We start from the raw sequence: 14,944 nt of genomic DNA, 5'->3' as shown, positions 1-14,944 counted from the left end.
GAAAAATTAGTTAAAAATGCAATTTTTTAATGCAATAAATTATTATATCTATCACTTAACAGATTTTCACCAACCAATAGTTTATTAAGCGCAAAAAATTTAAAAAGATACTTCTCGATGAGTTCAAAATTTCGGAATCTTTTTTCACATTTTTTCGCATATCATCATGACATTAAAAGAATAGGTGTCTTCTTTTTTCGATAAAGAATGTAAAAATAATATTTTGTCACCAAAAAAATATTGAGGTGTAAATTTTGTATGGAATGACCCTTATGCACTTTTATGCTTGCAGCAAGTATTCCTCATTTATCCAATACATTTCATCTAAATGCCATCCAATCAATGCTTCTACGAATTGTACTTCGTTAACCCAGTCGCCAATTACTTAGCCGCTGTCAATTATTTAATTTCATATTCGCCGCATTATTCAATCAACGGCAACGAAACGACACTCTCAGCACGATCTCTTTATCTTTAATTGACTTGTCACAGAGTCTTTTGGCTAATTGTAGGAGTGCTATAAATAAAGCCATCGCCAGTTAAGCGCATACATGTTTGTATTTAGGAGTACATATGTATGTACATATTTACATAAATACAGTTTTTTATGTATTCACAATTGCATATTTGCGAGTGGTGCATTGGCGAACGTACAAGTACTCAAGGGGAGCCAATATGAACGAGCTTAATGGCGCTATTCGGCGCTTGCCTGCAATGATAAATGCATACATATGTACATACATATGTCTCTTGCATATTTGGCATATCAATCGTATTCGCTGTATCCGCAGTATCCACACACCAATTCATACATATTCATTTGTATCCTCATTCACAGAAAGTTTTTCATTAATGCAAGGCATATCTCCAAAGTTACTTGTAAACCTTTAATTACTTAATGTTAATCATTTTCATTTGACGCTCGCCATACAAATGCCCACACATTTGGACATGCATTACGGTGGTCCGAAAATGCATGTGAAAAAGAAAAGTCGGAATTTGTATGCTCTCCCCCTAGGATTGTTCTATATCGATTTAATTTTTTATTTTTTTCAAAAAATATTTAGAGGTCGCTCAAAGATTTCCATGTATTTTATATGGGAATAAACTACTTTTCGTATAAATGGTATAGAATTCTTGAAAAATATTACTCGATCGGAGATTTCCAATAACAATACCCAATTATTGACATATTTAACAATTTTTCTCATAGTAACTATATTTTATAGGTCAGCCAAAACCCCCATAAAATGCCAGAAAATGCAATGGGGGGATAAATAAAAAATCTTAGTATTAAAAAATGGTTAAATAACAGTGGGTTTTGTTATTGGAAGTCTCCTGAAGAGAAGCAGAGTTCCGATCGAAAAATACTGATTTTCAACAATTCTATACCATTTCTAAGAAACGTTTTTTTTTTTTCATATAAAATATGGGAAAACTTTGAGCGCTTTAGGCGACCTCTAAATATTTTTTGATTTCAAAATAAAAAACAGGGCTATATTTTTCCGATACAGAACAATCCTAGGGGGTGAGACCACCCTAATATGCATTCTATGTATGTTCGCCATACAATTCGATGAAATTCGTTTATTTATGAACCACTTTTGTTGTGTGTTTATTTCATGAAATCTTGACCACAACGAATCGACACGATGCGACGCGTCAGCGTGTAATCAAGAGGTGAAGTGACATGGGCATTGGGTATTTGGTGCAGTCACCACTGGCACAGTCATAGTCACAGCCATAGTCATAGTCATTGACGCAATGCCTGTCTCTCCGAGCACTCGCTGGCAAGCTGGTGTGGAAGTGTTTTTAGTGTATGTCTGTGCTGGGGGCAATAGATGCCGCGTGCCAGCAGCATCGATGGCATCCGAACCGACACAGCAACCTTGACCATGGCGCTCGCTTTGCTGCACGCGAGCGAGCTGAGCTGGTGGTCGATTTGGTCACCACTTTTATTTATTGGTACGCTGTTTGGTTTGCTTGTATAGGGCTTTTATTTGTAGATTTTATTTTATTTTTTATTGTTTTATATTGAAATGCGATTTGCCGTGTGCGCATATCTATCTATTTTTATACATACTATGTACATAGTCATGTATGTATGAGTTTCTGACATTAATATCCTGAATTTGGTGCTATAATAAACTTGCTGGGAACTCTGTATGCGAGTCGGCAAAAACATCAGCGGATGTTTACAAAAATCGCTCATGTCGTATGGGTGCTAGGCCATTATACATATTAGACACGACAGCCGGATCCATGTACGTACCAGAATGACCTGGGTCTTTCCCGGTCAAAGGCTTTTATTACGATGATTAACCCTGCTGAGATCGGCGAACCCTTCCCCATTTAGTAATCACTGTCCGGCAATTCTAAAGATTGATATATGGCAGCATTAATTAAGACTGAGTACAGGCTATGAGTGAACTTGCATATGTGGGTCTCGGGGGTGGACAGAGAAGGAAGGTGTTATGACTCAGAGTAGAGCTGATTGTTGTGGCTGGAGGATACAGATCGTGCAGTGAATTATTTTCTCAGCGCTCTTTAAACTAAACTATACATAAAAAAAAATTCCAAATACGGTTAATTAATTATAGTAAACATTAGGGTAATTGACTCGGTTTTTTCAAACCAGTTTTCACCGTTTTTTTTTGGATATTTATAAACGGTTTCCACCGTTCTTATTTGGATATTTATAGGCGGTATTTTGAAATCTTGATTTTTGGAATATCGAACAAACCGGTTTTTCATTTAATAAAAATTTTAACCTTTCAGTAAAAGTTTTGACTTTTTTGAATTTTTCCAGGCTTTTGCCAGTTTAAGGGAAACCCCTAAATAGTTTTAAAACTATACCCTAGGTTATTTGTGGATGAACAGTATATGACATTTGATTCCAATAAATGAGTCCTTGGCCGAGCTTCTTGATATTGTGACACAGATGTAGAGATCTTCACTTTTACTCCACCTCCAAAAAAAACCTTTTTTTTATGGCAGAAATATGTAAACTCGGAGGTTTGCCATTGTCTACCGAGGGGCGACCCTTTTTTTATGTTGCTGGGCCCTACTACTCAATTCGAAAAAAGTCACAAAAAATGCAATAAAGAATTTAAAAAAAAAGTTAAAATAAGACCATAACTGAATTTTTCACTGCTTTTTATGTTTTACTTTTGATTTAACAAAAATTGACTTATTTTGTAAAAAAAAAGGGGAATAGTCGAACACCCTAGTAAGCATGCACACATTTTTTCAACCACAAAGACTCTTTGCATTTGACATTCTTGCGATAGGTATATAAAATAAATGCTGATTACTCTCTTTTGTTACAAAGAGCAGTTTTAAGAATGCTATCGCCTACAACACAAAAAATAAAAACCACAAAAGCTTCAGACGAGATTTGATTACTCATTTGCCAGCAAAAGCAATACTTTCAGCGAAAGACACAAAATTTACTTAATTACAATCAATTAATTTCATATCGATACCAACTTTCAACTCACTTGAAATATATGCATTTATTTAAGTAATGCCTAATAAATGGCAATAAATTCAAACAAAAAGCAAAACAATTTTATTCACACGCTGATGACAGGTGCCGCGAGTGCCTTTATTCAAAGTTGTACAATATCAGCACATATGTATACATTAGCGATGTTAATTTTTCAGCTTTTTCCGATCCCGAGATTTTCGGGATGTCATTATACACAATCCTAGGAATAGTGCCGGGATTTAGATAATCATTACTTTTCAACAACTTAAATCGAAAAAATTGCTTCTATATTGTTTGAGAAGCTGTCCTACCTATATATACATATGTATATAAATGGTGTGAAAAATGTATAGTAATTCATCAATTGAGAACGGTTGGGCCGATTTGGCTAACATTTTTTTTAGTTGTTCGTAATTGCAAGGAAAAGGTTTTTACGGAAGCAAATTTTGGCAAAACCTTCCGGAAAAGTCGGGAAATTGGAAAAATCGAAAAAAGATTTTTTTTTTAATGGAATTTTGTGTGAAATTCTTTCCGAATGGCTTTCGAATGGAAAAATAGAAAGTTCTAAGTGGAAAACACGGAAGAATGCGAAAAATTTGATTTTTTTTTCGAAGAAATTTTGCATTTTACCGCATGATTTGATGATTTTGGACGATGTAAAGGTGGAAAATTTGTTGTGAAGCTTGAATAATTTCGGATAAGTGTGAAATTCATTGTGAGCATGAATCAATTTGGAATAGTTTTCTTCTGTTTTCATAACCGATTCGAATGGTTGTTGCTTTGTTGGAAAGGTGTTTAGAAGGAGTGCATAAAGTTTTAATTTTTCCGATATGTGGCGCAGGGGCCGAGCTACGCTAAGAAATCGCTTTTTTAGTCCGATTTTCTTCACACGCGGAAATATATATTATTTGCTACACAAGGAAAAATAAACCTGCAAAATGGACCCGTTAGGTGCCTCCAAAGTCGAGTTATGGCAAATAAAGTTCGATGCAATATGTTCTCTTATCTATCTATATCTACTAATTACATAAAGAGAAGTCCCTTTCCTTGTAACAGGTAATCTCGCGAACGGCGGGTCCGATTTTAATGAAATTTTGTGTACAAATAGCTTTCAGCAACCGCCATGTCAAGGGGAAACAACTAATTTTTTCCGGAAAGTGGATCAAAGTCAAATTACCGCCGTTACATCAACCATCAGAACCATTGCGGACCTTGCTTTACGGCGACTAAACAGAATGTGGACAAATGATACTCCCCAATTTGGAAATTGCCACCAACTATACAGATTCAAGGACGATTCACCATCGAACCGGATCATTGTTGCCGCAAGGACTTTTCCAGGTATAACGCTTTCGTCAGGTTATTTAAGACGGCAGTGGTGGATATGCCTTCTGTCGACCACAAAACCAAACGTGGACATGAATCGCTGGCGAAAACGTTGGACCAAATGTTTCAATAAACAATAATAATTTCGGCCGGGACAAAGTTCGCCGGGTCTGATCGTAAATAATAAATAAATGGGTTTGAAACCTACTTTTTATTAAAAAATTAAATCGATTGTTACAATAGATATGGCCATAAAAGGATTTATTTCTTAACTACGTGTAGGAGGGTCGCCACATGTTTAAAAAATATTCGATTTCAATTTAAGAAATTAGGTAAACGAATAAGGTATCACCGTATGGGTATCAGAAAAAAAGTTTTAAGAAGGTAGTACTTTGAAATTGTTTTAAAGAGGGTTGTCGCCTATTTGCGAAGTAGAATGAAATTATTTTATACCCAAGTTATATGAAATAATAAAAATGGGTGTCATATGAAACAATATTTAATAAATCTTAATTTTAACAATTTATAATAATATTTTTGATGTGTTTGACAGTTGCCACCTGCTTAAAAGGTTTATTTCAAATTATTTAATAATAATTATTAATAAGTCCTTTATTTGAAAATAATTAATTTCTGAACTGTACTTAGGAGCAGTGTTGCCGCGCCGTCTCAAGAAAATGTATCACCGACCAAGCAAAAAATGTATCCAAATGTATCCAATTTTCTTTTGTTTTACATATCCATCTCAGAATTTGTAAGAAAACAAAACAAAAAGACATAATTTAATCCATCCTAAGGACTTGAAATACATGTATATATTTTTATTTTCCATAAAATCAAACATTTATAACTTCAGTTTATAAGTTTAATTTTTGGTGCATAAGTATTATATATAAAAGTAAACAGGCAATGTTTAACAGTATCATAGTTCGTTTATTCACATTTTGACGTTTTTCGTCATGGACCATGAATCACAACACATAAAAGGTTCGTTCAGTGAACGACAATGAACTTTTGGATGTACGTTGCCACAGGTGCACGACATGTTTTGTAATGCATACAAATTTACAGATTTTTTTTCATTTTATTTGGAAAAGTATCAAAATTGAAAAAAAGTATCTCTCCAAAATTCATCGAAAAATGTATCACTTTTGATCCACTTGGACCAAAACGGTCACACTGGTCCCATACTAGTTTGGTTTAAATCCGATCATTGTATCATGAAGAAATAAACGATAATCTTAAATTTTTATATAAGAATTGAAGTCGGTTTTTTTTTGCTTAAAAATTACTTGTTAAATTAAGAAATGAAAATATGTGATATGAAAGAGATCACTACAGAAGAAGTATATATTTACTTTATATATATATATATTAATATCTTGCTTAAAGCACCTTGTTTAGCTAATTAAAACAATTGCGCTTATACCTATTTTGGTGACGTCTCTTCATGTTCATTCATTTCACGGTTTAGTACTGATTTTTAATACATTTAGAAAACATAATGTTTTCTACCATCTTTAATGGAAATCGATTTTTGTACGAAGAAAACTTTATAGAAAATATAAAATTTTGGCCTATTTAAAAAAGTATGCACATTTATACTGATCGGAACAAATAAGTATCTCACAAAAATTCGTCTAAAAATGTATTCAATTGGATCTATTTAGATCCATACGGCATCCCTGCTATGTGTAGAAAAAATCAAATTCAACTTAAAAAGATTTTAGTTTGAAAATGCTTTTAAAGGGGTTGGCACATTTGTTAAAAGTCGAATTTGTTTTACTTATACATAAACTATATAAAATATTGAAATATTAATGTCAAGCGATAGAGTTTTTGGAGAACTTTAGGCTGATATTATTTTTAATTAGGGTTTCCACCTATTTTTTTTTAAGTTTATCAGATCTTCGCCGTTATTTCGAATTTGAGAAGTTAAATAAAAAAACTGGGATTTAACACAGATGTTCAATAAGTTTTATTTTTTGAAGTTAAACCATTTTTAGCGGTACAAAGTGATTTGAAATTCGATAAATTGAAAACCGACACCTTGCGAGACCTCTCATCACTCAGAAACGGTTTAGATGAATCATTAGGAATATTTTTTAAAGTTTTTAAATAGGGTTTAACCTTTGTAAAAAGTTAAGTTCAATTTTGGCGTTTTAACGCCATGCGGGTTCACTAGTATATTCATATTTGTGTTTAAAAATTACTATCGCGGGGTGTTATATGTGTAATGAGCTAGACATTTATAAAAAATATTAATTATTAAATAAAAAAAAAGAAAAAATCTAGCCAATACTGTAGCTCGTTGCTGTAACAATTCTCTACCAAGGCGAATTCATATATGAAAATGCAAATTAAAAATCCCGAAAATCCCGGAATTATTTGCCAGGGATGCCGGGATCCCGGGAATAACATTGCTAGTATACATAAATACATAAAAACAAAACAAATTCACGGCGGGCGAGTTGTAGCAACTCGCATGCAAGTATTGTACAAGACCGCTCGCTTAGCTTAAGCTGCTTGCACATTATAGCTTCCGCCGCAGCTGACCCACTTCAGGCGACCACAAAACAATCGCCGAACTAAACAACCGACTCACAACTCATTTCAAATTTATGCGTAATTATTTCACGCTCAATTGTCGATGTGTGCGATTTGTATGAGCGTTGTTGCTGTTATTGCATCTAAGTTGTTTAGCCCGTGCTGTTATTATATTGACTTAATTACAAAATGAGCAATTATTTATTTACATTTAATTTAAAAATTACGACAACAAGCCACAGCACTCAGAAAGCGACACAATAGACAACCAAAAACAAAAAAAAATCGAATCGAACGAATTAAAATAGTAATATTCAATACATGTGAGCTCTTGGAAGTGTGTTCGTATGTGGGTTTTTAATGAACATTAAAAGCTTTTAGTAAGCAACAACAATACATTATTTATGCGGCAGTGGTTTTTGTAATCGATTCACAGGCTGTCGCCACCGCAGAGGAGACGTGGGTGTTGCCATGTAAATCTGTGAATTCACTAGAGCAGCTTTTTAATATTTTTACGATTCGGATGCAAGTGAATGAAATAGAGAGCAACGGAGGTGTTCAAAATAGCGGCTGTTAAATTTTCCAAACAAGGTTCGAGCCTATTTTTGCAGGAGTATATACGAAGTATTTAGTTTAAAAGGAAAAGCGGTTATCGATATTTTTTATTGTTATCGGTCGAATCCCATTCCTTAAGCATAAATATCATAATATTTAACAATCTAAAAATCTTAGAAAAGCTCTCATAGCCGGACGCTCTAATAAGCGGGCATCTCCTATAAGCGGTTTTTTACAATACAAAATGCTCTCCCATACACAGACTTCTCGATAAACAGACGCGGACACTCAAAAATGTCCAGTTATGAAAAAAAATCTCCCATAAGCGGACGCGAAGCTCTAAGTGGTAAATTTTATTTTATTTTCTGAGTCAGATGTTAACTCTTGCGCTTGAGCATATGTATGTATATGTTCACAAGAACATAGCCCATATTCAAAGATATTTTCTTTTCAGAAGAAAGTGTTGCCTTTTCGTTGCCCTCTACTGGCTGCTTGCGCGAAGTGGGCAATGAGATATGTCGGTAGGAAAGAAAACGGCATAAATTTCAGTTTATTTTTAATTCATCCTGTTTCTGTCTATTAAAAAATAAATATTAATTTAATTTAGAAATCCGTAATTTAATTGTTTTAAATTACAATTTTTGTGTTATTTTTTTTAAGAAATTGCCATTAGCGGGCATCTCTCATTGGCGGACAAAAAGTAGGTGACCATCGGTGTCCGCTTATGGGAGCTTTCACTGTATTACAGAAAAAAAAAATCAAAAATGTAAACATGTTTTATTGCTATCGTTAACTATATCATAATTGATATTTTTTCGTAATTGCTAGAGCACAATTGTTGAAGAATAAATATCATAGTAACTCAAAAGTCTCAAGAGTTATCGATATCGTTATTGTTAGTGACTTCATAACCATTATCGATATTCTTATCGTTAACATTTTGTTATAACCATTTTGTTATTATTTTCATGCTATTATCATTAGAAACATCGTTATCGAAAGAATATCATAGTATGTATAAAAAAAAGTCCAAAATTTATCGATATTGTTATTGTTACAGTCACTAATATCATTATCCATTGTAAGCCATTGAAACGTAAAAAAATTGATCGATGTCGTTAGTGTTGTCGATAGAGTTTTATTATTATCGTGATTGTTGCGATTATTTGATGTCATTATTGTTATCGATAGAGTTTTATTATTATCGTGATTGTTGGGATCATTTTAATATTTTTCATATCGACATTTAAATCATCGGTACCATTACCGCTATTTTAATTTTTATCAAATACCGTAAATGTTATCGATTCGTGTTCGAAATCGAAATCGATTTTTTTATTGCTGGCGGATGTGATTGTCTTCTATTTGAACCAAAAAAGTTCTGAAAAAATAAATTTACACATTTTTATAATAAGTTGAAGTCATAAATTTTCCAAAAACCCCTTTTCGAACCAGAAGTAGTTGGAATTTTTCAACTGCTGTCGGTTTTTTGTATAAGTATATGAGAAAATCTCACGAATTGTTACATTTGTCGACAAAAACTTTTTTTTTATCTAAACTGGTGGCACACTTATCTAAGAAAATGCATTATCTTTAGTTTTGTATAAAGAACAAAATTCTATCGCGACATTGTATTTAAATGAAAACTTAAGAAAGATATACTAAAAAAGTAAAAATAAAAATAACCACACGTGTTCATATGTATGCCCGTAGCTGCCTACGTAACGTATACGCCCAGTGGCATCATACACAGTCATTTTACTCGCACGCCTTAATTTAAAAGTCATATTATTTAAAAGTAATTAAATATTGGCGTGGAAGATTTTTACACAGTATTCCTTATGCACACACATATTACTTTCTTCATGTATATAACAATGATATAATGAATTTCGAGTGTGCCAATAAAAATTGTAAAAATTGAATTTTAGTTTCTCAAACCATAGTCATCTTTTAATCAATGTATTTTTTTTAGTTTTACTACACTAAATTCGTTTTGATTGGCAAGAAGAACATTAGACGGCAAAAATTTTACCATTTTGAAGCAGCTTAAATTATTAAAACTAAAAAAAACGTAGAATTTCAAAAATTAAAAATAGCTGCGACAGATATTTTGCATGCTGCCACTTTTTTTTTTTTATTTGGTGGCACACTCTTGAGACTTCACAGATATAGTGTATTTGATGCCAACTTCCATTGCCTCTAATATGAACACACTATTTGAAAAACTTCCCACAGCTATTTAAAAAAAACACTTTCGCTTTTAGAGTAATAATGAAAAAATACTAATTTCGGTACTTTTTCGCCTAAAGAAACGTCGTAAAGCTAAATTTCTGAAATACTTGATTTATTTTTTATATTACTTGCTTCTGGAACTCTATTTGCTTTAGCGTCTTTTTTTAAGTTTTCTGTTTCAGAAAAGATTAGCGACTTCAGCGGCACGGCGTTCTACGAATGGGGCTATCGGCTGGAATTTTATATTTCCTCATGAAAAAATTATTCTCTGCATTTTAAATGTGAACACAAACACCATAAAAATTGGATGGACTTAGTCCATTTTCTCCTTCCTCCTAAAGGCCTCGTCTAACGTATTTTCCTGACGTTCGTCTTCTAATTGTTGGCTGTCCCTCTACCAGAGTGAGACCACACTGTACGCCCATTTAATTTTGATAAGATTTTCTAGCGACAACAATAAAAAACAAAACACTATCGCACTTCGCTAGCCATGAAGAATGTTATTAGCCTGGCTATGGGTTTTATTTACAATGCAATGCTAAACAATATTTGTTTAAAAATAGTAGACACGAGCAATGAGCAAATAAATATAATATTATTGTAATTGCTATTCAACCATTTCTTAGCATACACGTACTATGTACATACGTATATAAGTACTTAATATGTAGCTTAACTTAATGAATTGCTTTGTTAATTATTTTGTATTGAATGGGCTTTTAAGCTTAATCAATTAACCAGACAATAGCGCTGTGTGCAAGTATTTGCTCTACCTCACACGCCTCCCAGCCCTCTTGCCATTCACTGGCTGACACATCATTTACGTACATACGAGTATGTAGAAATACAAATAACCCAAATGTAATTCTTAGACTTGCGCGTTTAGAAAAGATCACGAGTACGGTGTTGGATGGATTATAAACACGTGTATTTGACAGCTTAATTGACTGAGGTGCGCCGAGTGGCAATGGTTTACATAATAAATAGTAGCGCAAAACAATTTCTTTTGAAAACGGATTTGAATGTGAACCAAAGCGGTAATGGTAAAGAATTTAAGCACATGGGATAATATTTTTGAGTTTGTAGCAACTTACTAAGCCAACCCAAGATCATTGAATACATTAGATATTGTGTTATCCTTCTAATCTAACAACAGATCGACGACTGTTTCCTGAAAATTGTTGGGGGAATTTTTATGCAGTAACAATGCAAAAACATTAGCAACAGACCCAGACAATTTACTGCTTCGATCTATACGTATTGGAAACTCGTTAGATATCTTTTGGTTGCTTTCGTATAAGTACTACATGAAACGAGAGTGCTAATAAAAGCCCGTCTATAGTCTGTATATTATTTTTCGAAGAAAATAATTTTAACATGCCCCCCTCGGCCATCAGGGTCATAATTTTCCACCAACCAAAGATCTGGCTAATGAGACAAAGAATTGAGTGATACTCATCATCTCTGCAACAATTTGTCTCCGATTAAATTATTTCGATTGGCTAGTCCTGATAGCCGATGCAACTGTCTCATACTTATGTATATGTATGAGGGCTCCGATGAGACATCTTCAAGTAAACAATTTGGGTACTATTTCTGTTAATTATCGAGGTAATGTATTATTTGCGTTTATAATTTTACGCGAACTGCTTGCTTAAAAAATTAATAAATATGTCGATACTATCGAAAGTGCCATCGATAGTTTTGCAGCTCACCATGTTGAATCGACCAATAGTTGGTATCGACCCTGTTTGATTTGGATGAACTTTGGTCAGAACTTTTTTTATCATATAACGAAGCTCTGCCAAAGAAAAAAAAATACGAAAGTTCTAAATTTCATAATTTCCCGAATTTCTAATCTTATTTTTTGAATATCTCAAAAACTACTATGGTTCTGGTCTCTTTTTAAATGTGCTATTTAGTGCTATATAAAAAAATATATTTTAAAAAAAATTCGAAAATAAAATATATAAAAAAGTTTTAAATTCAAAAGCAAAATTAAACTTTTAGCTAAATTTGTTTATGTCATGCTTCTAAAAGATCTTAAAAGATCCTGAAATTTTTTATAAAGGTGATGTTTGGGGCTATATAAAAACATATATATTAAACAAAAATTCGAAAATAAAATATTAAAAATTATTAAAAAATCGTAAAGGGAAAATTAAATTTTTAGCTTTTTTTTTATGTAATGCCTCTAATTGATCTTTAAGTGTTTTTTAAAATATGAATTTTTGAACATTGAGAAAAGAAATTATTGCAAACTCTTTATTAAAAATTGATGAACAAAAATACAAAGTTCAAAAATGTATATCTTAAAAAACAACACCTTGACAATTTTAGAACATTTCAAGATCAGTTAAAGGTATTGTATAAAATGTTGAACCAAAAATTTGTCTAAGTTTTTGCTTTTAAATTTTTTGTCTTATTTCACAATTCTGTATTTTTTTACATTTTCACTTTTTTATATACAAATGTATTTTTATTTTATAGTCCTAAAATAAGACCAGAACCATTATTGTTTATTCAAAAAATAAACTTGCAAAATCTCGGAAATTGTGAAATTTAGGATTTTGGATAACTTTAAACTTCTACCGCTTAAGCTTTGTTGTTTTTTCCATTTTCCCTAACAAACAAACAAACAAATCGTGGTACAAAGCTCAATAATACTATAAAAATAAAAAATTTTAATTTTTTTACTTTGGCAGAACTTTGTTATATGATAAAATAAAAGTTCTGACCAAAATCCATCCAAATGAAAAGTGTTCTATTCGAGCCATTTGTCGATTTGACCTGGATTGATCCATAAGTAAAGATTTTTCGATGAGCCACGTCTATTCAAAAAATAAGTATATAAAAATTGATCTACTGTTTGAATAAAAAAACAACCATATAAAATTACTTACGCGATATTGTTGTTATTGTTGTAGCGCTCGTGCTTGTTTTGGTGCTATATTTGTTGTACGCTATTTGTTGCGGTGGCTTTGCTTTTAAATTTTTTGTTTGTTTCGTTTTCACACTGACTACTTATAGTAAGCAACAACAATTGCTGCTGGTTTTATTTTGTTGTTGGCTTTGTTAGAATGATTTTTTTTTTGTTGTTCTTACTTTTCGTTTCGCTACACACAACACACAATAGCGGTATATAAATGCCACGATTTCACTTGTTGCTCTTTTTGTTGTTGTTGTTGTTGATGTTGTTTTCGGCGGTTATCCATAACTGCAAAAAGTAAGAAGAAAAAACATTTAACCATTAAAAATAGGCAATAATTAACAAAAACAAAGAACAATTTATAAAGAGTGATGCAATGTTGATAAATATGTCATCAGACTTTTACGTTGATAAGGCATGTGATTTGACAAAACTTAAACTTAAGAAAGGTCAATTTGAGTTGAACTACAATATCGTTAAAGCAATTTTTTTTATATAAAATTATATATAAAATATATTGTTTAAATTTCTTTTGGTGTATTAGATTTTACTAAGACTTTCACTTCCAAATGAGCACAAATTAAAATAATATTTTTGTTTATGAATATCTTGTAAGATTTATATATTTAAAACATATCGTCACGATCAAGATCGAAAGCAACATCTCGTACGCTAACGAATGCTCCATATTGGAGCCGGGAACTGAAATTGATGACCTGTGCTCAGAAGTAAACTTCTACCACTCCGAACTTTCTCGTTTCTTCACTTGCAAAGTGTCCAACGCTCTTCCTTAATCTCGAAATCCTCAGCAATCATTTTTACCACCTGGCCGAAAGGGGTCAGGCTAAAACTGGGTGTTCTTGTCACCGGCGTACTCATTTCGACTGAGAACAACCCGACTCTCAGTTATGGAGCACAACATTCAGCTCAGCAAGAAGTAGTAGTAGTTGAACCCTACTCCTACAGTCGGGAGAACCCGAAAAGGCACTTGCTCGGTACGTAGCCTTCAATAAGGTATGTATGCACGTCTGTATGCTTCTCTACGAACTAACGGACGAGGTTCAACAATATGTGCAACAGCCACTAAATCCGGCACTATATAGACGGGCAATACACGGCATTCATAGGGAAGCTGTCACCACCTTGACTAACTTCCGACTGCTAAATGCCGTCATAGGAGTACAATCAACACCTGCAGAAAAAATGAGCTTCCACTGCTGAGAGTGACCCGCGAAAATCTGACTCAATTACGGTATGATTATTGTAATTGATCAAACTCCCTACTTGTCCAGACTAGATGCCGACGTGCCCAACATATGTCTGGCAGGTGAAGGTTCTCCGCACGACACTAACCACCTCTTCGCCCGTCCACTCAAGCCAACACCCTTCTCCCTCTGGTACGACACCGTCGAAACAGCACGTTTTCTGGACCTACCGTTAGTTGAGTTCGACGACAATGATTGAAGTATTATTCGATTCTATGCAGCGCTATATAGCCGCTACAACAACAAAAACATCGAAAGCGTCATCCCTATATTGGCTGATAGGCAGAGCATAATATATCATGATTTCTGTAGACATAGTCAGTATGAATAACATAATGGTGCCTATCGCAACTTGTGTGCCAGTGTCCTGCACTCTCCAGATGAAGAGTTGCCTTTCTTGATAGGAATAAGATAAAAATATGGGTTCGAAAGCTAACATAATGGCCCAAGGGGGAAAAAAATAAAAATAAAAATTTCGTTGGAAAATTAACTTTCGAAAAACTATCACTTTGCTGGCCAGCTCCAACCAAAAAAAAATTTGGTTTTTATTATTAAAAAAGATTATTTATTTAGTAAACTTTTGAAAACAAATTTGAA

General features: G+C 33.1%; 1 protein-coding gene across 1 annotated transcript in view; it reads right to left on the bottom strand.

Moving 5' to 3' along the window:
- LOC118739251 (receptor-type guanylate cyclase Gyc76C-like) overlaps nt 1-14,944 on the bottom strand; it is a gene marked incomplete in the record, with an annotated part of 200,873 nt that overhangs the window by 101,375 nt on the left and 84,554 nt on the right. Inside the window, 1 exon segment of the mRNA XM_036470468.1 lies at nt 13,057-13,370.

Source organism: Rhagoletis pomonella, unplaced genomic scaffold (assembly GCF_013731165.1).
Source record: "Rhagoletis pomonella isolate Grant_MI unplaced genomic scaffold, Rhpom_1.0 Rhpom_scaffold_00005, whole genome shotgun sequence".
Lineage (NCBI taxonomy): Eukaryota > Metazoa > Arthropoda > Insecta > Diptera > Tephritidae > Rhagoletis > Rhagoletis pomonella.
The sequence above is the reverse complement of the archived record's forward strand: the minus strand, read 5'-3'. Positions and strand labels throughout refer to the sequence as shown.